Consider the following 9,596-nt stretch of genomic DNA (forward strand, 5'->3'; position numbering starts at 1 on the left):
ATGATGTTTCAAATTATTTTGTAGATTTCATTAAAGGGGTTAAAAAACATCTTAATTCCAAAAAAATGAAATATTCTGTCAATTATTTGATGTTGTGGACTTTAAAGGATTTTTTTTTAACTAAAGCAATACATTGAAAAGTGAGACTTTCCTGGGAAATGCAATTCTTTTGGCAGACATTTCTATAAATGCCCTTTTATTTCCACGAGTTAGAGTGAAAACGGAGCCACACAAGTTTAAAAAATGTTATAGTTTATATATGTATACTTACAACATCTGGTGATGGCAGCTGTGTTTAAGTTCTGTCCATTGATTTGCAGATGGAAAGAAAACCTGGAAGTTTCAGGGATTCGTTGGTCACAGATAACCTGGAACACCTGTAGATTCCAACATTCCAGTTGTGCTTTTTATCCTCTGGAGACTGTGGAGCTAAAGTTACGCTTCAGGTGTCTGCAGAGAAATGATAAGCGGCTGTGTTATTGTTTCACTTGTTAATTAGACAAAAGCACGTCCCCACCCTTCAGGAGTTTTCCCACATCAATCTGCACAAAAGCAAACGTCCAGCAGCAAATATGTGAAAACAACACAGATCTGAGCATGCAGAACGGAGAGCAACAAAGGGTGAAGCTGAACTCTGCATGGAGGCTGAGTACAATGCTCATCAGCATCCTCCAAACAATCTCAAAGCTTGTCCCCATTGTTTGATGCCCGCAGTCACCATGTAAACATCCCTTCTACAGCCAGTCCCAACTAAATTCAGACCCTGACAGGAAGTGATTTCATATCCAACATCCGCCTCAGACTTCCTCCCTCAGGTGGCCGACATTTTTGGCAGTGGACCTCCCAGGCCAAGGAATCTAGAGTTGTAAAGGAAGGGCTGGTTCCACTTTGGGTCCCGTCTTTGGATGTTACAAAGAACAAACGCTTTCGCCTGTTCCAGATCAGTTTTGTAAATCTTCTGAACAATTGAGAATATGGATGAGAACGTGCATTTTTCTACGGTGTACGCAGGTCAAAGTGTCACAGACAAAATCTTTTCATGTTTCTATCCACAAACCAAATTTGTCTGATTAGGACAGACAATTTTAAGGAAATTTTGAATTACACTTACACTGTTTTTTTAAAGCAATTTCAGCAATAAAAACAAAGGAAAAGGACAAATTCTGCAGAGCGGCTGTGTTTCGTTAGAAATTTATCACAGAGTCATGGCTGGAACTGCTGGCGCAGAGTGAGCCTGCCCCCATTTTCTATCATCTATCAGTTTCTTTTCTCCTAGCCTACAGCCCCTATCACCCCCAAGCTAACATTACACGTGCAAGAAAATGGCAAGCAATATTGGAGCCATTAAGCCGTACGGCTTTGAGACAGATGCAGCTCAGACGAGGAAAACAAAGACTTTCTCAGAAATGCAGTGTTAAGCTTAATTTTCTCTATATGCGTGTTCAATCATAATAGCATAAAACTACTGTGATCTGCATCCTGCATTAGTCTCCTGTACAGAAACCCAGCATGTACAGCCACACAAATGTTCATCCAGAATCTCCTCCTATATCGCGAAAAAAATGGTGATTGACGTAAATCATTTTCAATGGGTGACGTGACACTCACTCAGTCTAGGTCTCAAATATAGTCAATAATTTACCCCCGCTTGATGAACATAAAGAAAAAGGTGGAGTCTGATGCAGATCTGTGATGTCATAGAACTCTAAAAGTCTGAAGGACTCAGGGAGTCAAACATTTTCAGACTGATGTGGTAGACCAAAAGCTTGATGAAGCTATCCCATTCAGGCTTTTTAGGTTTTCTATCCACCCTCTTCATCTGAAGTGTGTTGCTATGAGTTATTCCAGCTTTAGAACCTGAACAGGTTCATTGTAAGGCCATAGAGACATTACAAGGTTGAGATTTGTGGTTTTCTCAAACTCCTTGTTGGTTTAAATCATTGGTGGGAGTGTAAGCTGGTATCATGAGGATTGATTAGATGAACGCATGCAGAACTTTTTCTATCATCTTGATTTTTTCTACGCTGTTAAAGTACATTAATCCATTCACTTACTTAATCTGCTGTATCCCATTCAGGGTCACTGAAGCCTGTCCTGGCTACTGTTGGGCAAAGGCGGGGTACATGCTGGACAGATCACCAGTCTGTTGCAGGGCCACACATTCACACTAGGGACACTTCAGTGTAATCAATTAAATTTAAAAAGTTAAAGTAGCTGTCACACACCTAGGTGTGTGAAATTTGTTCTCTGCATTTGACCCACCCCCAGAGGGAGTGGTGAGCTGCAGACACAGCCACAACCATTTGGTGGATTAACCCCCCCCCAATCCAACCCCTTGATCCTGAGTGTCAAGCAGGGAGGCATTGGGTCCCATTTTTTAGATTTCTTGGTATGACATGGCCTGGATTTGAACACCCGACCTTCAAGTCACAGGGTGGACACTCTGCCACAAGGCCACTGAGCTGGTTAAACTATGAGGCTTATTTTTGGACTTTGGAAGGAAGACGGGGTGCCCCGAGAAAACCAATACATGTATGGGGAGAACAGACTCTGGACTGAAAGAACCCAATCGGGATTCAAATTAGAGCCTTCTTGCTGTGAGGCTGGAGCGCTAACCACTGCGCCACCGTTCAGCCACTTTGTTTTCATCTAAAAATAACCCCTGGAGGAGACAGCCGCTCTGCCACAGTGCATTTGACCACAATGGGCTTCAGTGGAGCCAAATAACATTTTTGGGGCTAATACGCAGGTAAATTTCCTGTCTGCCAACAGAAAACCTCTAACATTAAGCTGTAAAAGTGGAATTATTGCAGGACTTCTAACAAACAAACCAACTCAGAGATTTTGTCATTTCTGGGTCAAACAAAAAAACAAACGTTTTCAAGTAGAGTTTTGTTAGAAGACATTCTTTTCCCCCCCAGGTTTTAGGGAACTCAATTAGTCTGACTTGATCAATTTACTGCCATTTACGTTCTGACACATCAAAATTACAGATTTGGCCTGAAAAACATTCGGCCAACCAGCAGAGAAATTGGAAGCACATGGGAGATGATTAATAGCTGCTATTAAGGCCACATGAACGCAGATTTTGATTTGTCTAAACAAGTGTTTGCCAAGATTTCATGTGACAAGACAATACGATCCAAACAACAACTGGAGGCTTTTCAAGGCAACAGCTGAGATTTAAACAAAAAGTCTGTTTTTTCAGGGGAGGAGAAAGGACGTGACCTAATAAACACACCGGAGACGTCCTTCAAGGGGAACCTGCCTTTTCACTTGTGCTTCTGGTGTAAAAGTTAGATAAACAGACCCTGAACTGGGGTCAAAAAGCCTTTAAACAGCAGAATCCCCAACCTCTGTGACTCGAATGAGTTGAATAAATCTGAAACCGTGGTGAGACTTTGACATCTGCGACTCCCTGCAGTGACAGGAGCTTGGGAACAACCTGCCACAGACGGGGCGAGGAAACGTCAACAACATGGACGGAGGAAGTGGTGCAGAAGCGGGTGGAGGGGGGGCAAACAAACAGAGGTAGGTTTACACCCACCTGCTCCCCCAGCTGTTCTCCATCAGCTACTGACATGGAGAGGAACACAGAAAAGGACTTCTTCATCTAACAGGAAATGTTTGACTCGAGGTGATCATTCACTCCTAAAAAATAAAAGTACCAATGAAACTTAGAGGTTCATATTTTTTGCAGCTCTTTTAAGTTAATTCTATGTAACCTGCAGCTTTTAGCACAGAAACAACCTTATATCAGCAATACAATTTAGTTTTTTAAACAGACTATAGATGTAAACATGTGTTTTTATTTTTTTATTAATGTTCACACAGTTTCAACAAAAGCTTTAACCCTTGTGCTATCCTAGGCACTTAAAAGTTGGGAGTTGGGTCATCTAGACCCACTAGACAGTGCTCTGAACCTTTTTTCTTTAATGATTTGTGATCTTCACTGGTGTCCATGAATTACATGAAATCTTTCCACCTTTATCCACCTTTGTCATGGTAGGGAGAACACGTTAATGCAAGGGTGGGGTCATAGGATAGCACAAGGGTTAAAAGACCCACTCCGATAATCTTTTGATCTATTTTAAAAGCGTTCCCAGTGGTCTTTTAATTACGATTAAGGCCTTTTAAGAGCTCTCTGTTTACACCCTCTCCTGCTAGCTTACAGCTCCTCACAACCCCATAACATTTGTGATGCAACAAAAAGGCAAGCAATATTGGAGCCATCCAGATTCAAGCCAGATGTCAGCTTGGATGAGGAAAAACAAAGACGTACCTGGATCTATTTATTTATTTGTCAATGCACCAGAATGGAGCAGAGCAGGGAGCTTGTGGCCTGCCCAGCGTATTTTCCATGTAAGAAATGCACTCTTGTTCCTGATTCGCAATGATTTGACTTTTAAGCTTAGTTCTCCTAATACATGTCTTCGATTATCAGAAAATAACACAAAAACATATTAAAAACATTGTTTTCATTGGGGTGGATCTTAAATGTACAGCATGCTAATGAACTACCACACAATAAAAGAGAACTAACACAGTTGGTGTTGGTGGAGAAGGCCTGGCTCTCAGTGTTCAATTCATCCCAAAGGTTTTCTAGCGGGTACAGGTCAGGACTCTGTGCAGGCTAGTCCAGTTCATCCACACCAGACTGTCATCCATGTCTTTATGTTTCTGTAGATGCTAGACATACTGTACGTTGGAAGGGGAAGGGGCCCGCTCCAAACTGTTCCCACATGGTGGGGAACATGGAATTGTCCCAAATGTTTTGGTATCCTAAAGCATTCTAAGTACCATTCACTGGAACTAAGGGGCCAAGCCCAAGTCCTGAAAAACAAACCCACCATAATTCCTCCTCCACCAAATTTCACACTCTGCACTATGCGGTCCTGAAATGTACCGTTCTCCTGGCAATCTCCAAACCCAGACTCGTCCCACAGATTTCCAGATAGAAAAGTGTGATTCATCAATCCAGAGAAGACATCTGCACTGCCCTAGAGTCCAGTGGTGGCATGCTTCACACCACTGAATTTCAGATGTAAGAAAGACTAATAGTTAAAACGACTTCCAGAATTTTAAATAGTATTGATAACAGTTTTGACCAATTTAAATTGTTTTTTATGCATTTTTGATGCTCTTAAAATGGGATCCTCTCAGTAACAGCACAATTAGCAGGCTAATTTGTAACTTTCTATTTAGTTTTTTGGAAATCTGGAGTTCCTAGCTTTCCTGTCGTCTCCATTTCTCTTTTGAACAGGTTGTTGTTTTAGTTTGTTTTATTTTGCAGAGTCCCTTGAGTCTTCCGGTTGTTCAAGCTTATAGTTTTGGTTTATCACAGCTGTATTCCGTTTGTCCTTATCCCTCTCAGTTTTCATGTTTTTCTATGACTGCAGCCAAATCTTCATCCATGCTTGGCTTGTTAATGCTTTTAATTTTTCATTTCTTTCACTAACTTTTCAAATTTGACATGGTCCTGGTAATCAGAGAAGAGCAATTTGTTTGGATCTTCACTCATCCATTTTGTCACGAGTAACAAATCTGCTTAAAAAATCGTTTTGTTTTTACATAATGACTCAATTAATAGGAGATTGTTGAAAATCCTAAAACACAGTGCAGACACAAAATGGAAATGAGAGTGACGTCCTGGAACGTTAAAACCAATTTTATAAAGGTTTAAAAGGTATAAGGTGTAAAAGATTTTTCAGAACAGAACATTGTAAGATGGTGAGCTAGGACCTTAATAGTAAATTATTATAGTCAAGTTTTTGGTGTTTTTTTCCTCAATTCAGAAGAAAAACTTCTTTAATTCACACTGAAAAATATTATTTGAAAAAAAGAAAAGAAAAAGATACTTGGCTTGGCAAACTGTGTGACTGAATTAAGCAATTTAAAGCGAATAGAAGGTTTTTTTTTTTTATTTTGCACAAGAATTTTCTGTACATTCTGGTTTAGTGTGAAATGTCTGCACATTTTTTATAAAGAGGCTGAAAACAGAATTAAAATCTACTGAGAGTATTAACTTTAAGAGTTAGTCATATAATTTAAGAAGAAGAAACCAATCTGAAAGTACGATGTGTTTCAGATCTTGGTGTGAAATTATGGAATGAACTGAGTGATGAATTAAATTTTTCTAAAAAAAAAGTCTAAAACGTAAATGTATAAATTATCATAAGCGGCAGAGGTAAAAGGAATTGTTTTACTGTTTTTTAATAGTTTTTTTCTTTTTTTTGTATCCATTTGGTTTGTTAAACTGATCAGCATGGACATTGAAGCATTTTATAAACTTCATGTGCTTTTTCCTTTTCTTTTTTTATTGGTTGTTTGTTTATACTGTATATGTGAGGGATAATGGCAAACAAAGCGTGCATTATCAGAAATTAATGCCAACATGGAAGCCTTTTGCGTCCACGAAGCTTTTTCATTTCTGATAATGCACACTTCAATGGCCCATATCTTGCTTATACAGTGGTATCTTACAAAAGGTATATAAATAATAAATTATGATTAATATTTATAATTAAATAAATGGTAGTAGAAATAGTACTTTCGTTTTATTTTTCGGTTTAGATTGCTTTTTTCACTAAAAGCGGAATATTTTACATTGTGTGGCCGCTTAGCTGACACCGACCTCGACTGCAGCAGCAAAAGAAAAGTTATATCTATGCTGATCGTCATGATAGGTTAAATCATCAGTGTTGAGAGAAAGTTCCTCTCCTACTGCTTGTTTTTGTCCAGAAGATGAAGCAAACGTTTGTTTTAAGGAAGCCAGCGCAGTGATACAGAACATTTAAGCCATGTGACCGGAACTTCTTTTTTAGGCGTTCATTATCACTTTTGATCATCACTTTTTAATCCTCCCAGCAGCCAATCAAAATTGAGTATTCACCTGGACCATGGTATAATATGCAAATAATACAAATGGAAAAGTAAATTAAAATAGCCAATTAAAATAATAATAATATAATCTTGTGTAGTGATGCATCAATGTGAGAATTCGCACAGAAGCTCGAAATGCACATACATGTGTGTTTACTCAAACATTACTGTGACCACAGTAACAACGTAAAATAACAGTCTGACACCGCTATCTGTAACTCTTGTTAGCCTGTTTACAATGACACCCAATAACCCCCAACCTGATACTGCAAAAACAATTGGTGTGACCATGCTAATTCCCAACATTGTTAGTAACGTGTGAAAGAAAAAAAACCTGTCCGACACCGCTACATGTTGCCACGTTAGCATATTTTATTATATATTATAATCACCTTGGTCGTCAGTAAATACAACCAGAATTATTCCATTTATATGCTCTGGATTACATGGTGGTTTTATATTAAAAAAAAGCTTTTAAGTGCGCCTTAAGTGCGGAAAACGCAGAATGCAAAATGTATGTGAAAACAGATGTGTGTACCAAAACACACACTCAACACATCCCCCTCTCAACAAAACCTGTTAATGGACACTTAATCGAGATGCTAGACAAAACCCGAGTCGGTGACACAAAAGTTCAAAGCTTTAAGTTTCCTGACAAAGATGGAGAGCCAGAGGTTGCTGAAGCCATCTGCAGCCTTTCTGCCTCGCTACTCATTTACTCTCCGTCTTCTGCACTCTGACCCCTTTTTACTCCCTCACCCACACACACATGCACAGACGTGCACACACAGGCACGCACACACTAACCGAGATAAATAGAGATTACACAGCGAAAGTGAATCGGAGCAGACAGCCGAGCGACGGAGACACTGATAACAGCAGCAAGTGAGGATGGTGATCAATGGTCCAGCACCATCTGTATATGTGTGTGAGTGTGTGTGTGCTTTTAAAACGTCAACCCCCACACGGCGCAATTAACTGCCACCCTACACCGAGTCAGATGAAATGGAGGAAAATAAACTTCAAACAGAAGCTGCTGACAAGTTTAAGCCCAACTTCTCCATGTCTTTGTATGTCAAAACTTTAGCAAAATGAAAATTTTTTTTTTTTAAGAGAAGTGAAAAGACTTGAAACCATAGTTTGTTTAAACAGCACGTCAGCCTGAAAATTGAAGTTCTTGATTCATGAATTTTCTGACTAATTCTGTAACGCAAAGCACCTCTATGTTGGTTCACATAATAGAGGATGTTTTATGATTTTCTTCCTTTGCTTTTTTTCAAAACAGTGACTTGTTTTCTTTACCACTTGCCTGCACGAGCATGATTGATCCACCTCCGTGCTTTACAGTTAGGAGTGATTCGTCATTACCGCAGTCTTTCCAAGTATAACTTTGATTTGCTGTGAGGAAACGGTTTGATGTTACAAAAACAGTCTGCAGGACTCATTTCCAAATTTTATAACAAGACATATTCAACACAAAAAGCAAATTTAAAAAAAAATCTTTTGTAATGCTTTATGATGTGTTTGATCAGAAGTAGAAGACTTCAGAAGCATTGGTTGCATGATAAACTCTGGTCAGACCAAGGAGAATACTTAGTTTAAGTATCATAGGAGATTTTTCTAAGAGTTGCTAAAAAAAAAGACCAGTCAATCAAATAGTAAAAGTTGATTTTAAATATTTTATGCATATTTTTTAAAGATAAAAAGGTTGTCAAGAACTGGGGCTGTAGGATTAAGTATGAAGGAAACCATGGGGCTTGGTGGCAGAAAATTTAACATTTGCTAAATAAACAACAACATGACAAAACCAGGGGAGCAACAAAAGAGTGACAAATGATCTAACAATGAAATCCAGTCACTTAAATACACTGAGGGTAATTAACTGAAAAGAAGACAGCTGTGAATAATCATCAACATTAACCGGGTGTGACTAAGAGGAAGACAACTGAAAACAGATCAAAACCAAGAAACAACCGACAAAAACAAGTCCAAAAAGCATCATCCTCACAAAAGTAATTTTATACATGTTCTGAAAATCCAATTTTAACCATGCAGACCTTTGATTTATATATATTTATAGTGTTACTTCCTGTTTTTAGATGCCCTTTTGTCAAGGGTGCGTTTTAGTTTCACTTTTTCCCATGTATAGCAGCACAGACAGGTGGGATAAAACTATAAATAAGCATTAAAAAATGGAACAAGAAGCTACTTTATATGTGTATAAAGTTACTCATAAGGTGAAGGACAAATTATGATAATAATAAACACTTTAAAAACCTCAGTACTTTCATTGCATACCCAAAAAAAACACGTTTACACTGTTACTAGCACAGTTGCAGCACATTAAGGCTTTTCATTTTTACAACAGACCTCTGGCCAGATAAAACCCTCCATAAATGAAGAAGCAACTGTCCTCTACGGAGTATTACCAAAAAGAAAAAAACCCAACAACTTTGAGAATATTTTTCTGAAAAAAAAAAAAAAAAAAAAAAACTGCATCCACTGCAGTTTAGTGGCTAAAAATTGCACTTCATGAGCATTTTGCTTCAATAACACAAATTTTACTCCATCAGTGCTTAGAAAGCATCCCCAAATTTATGGTCAGTCTCTTCATCAAATTGTCTGACATAAGAGTACAGATCTTCATCACTTATTTAGGGGAAAGTGATAAAAATCCTTTGTGCCACGTTAATATTTTTGGGGATTAAAGTTGT

This window comes from Oryzias latipes, chromosome 12 (genome assembly GCF_002234675.1).
Source record: "Oryzias latipes chromosome 12, ASM223467v1".
Classification (NCBI taxonomy): domain Eukaryota; kingdom Metazoa; phylum Chordata; class Actinopteri; order Beloniformes; family Adrianichthyidae; genus Oryzias; species Oryzias latipes.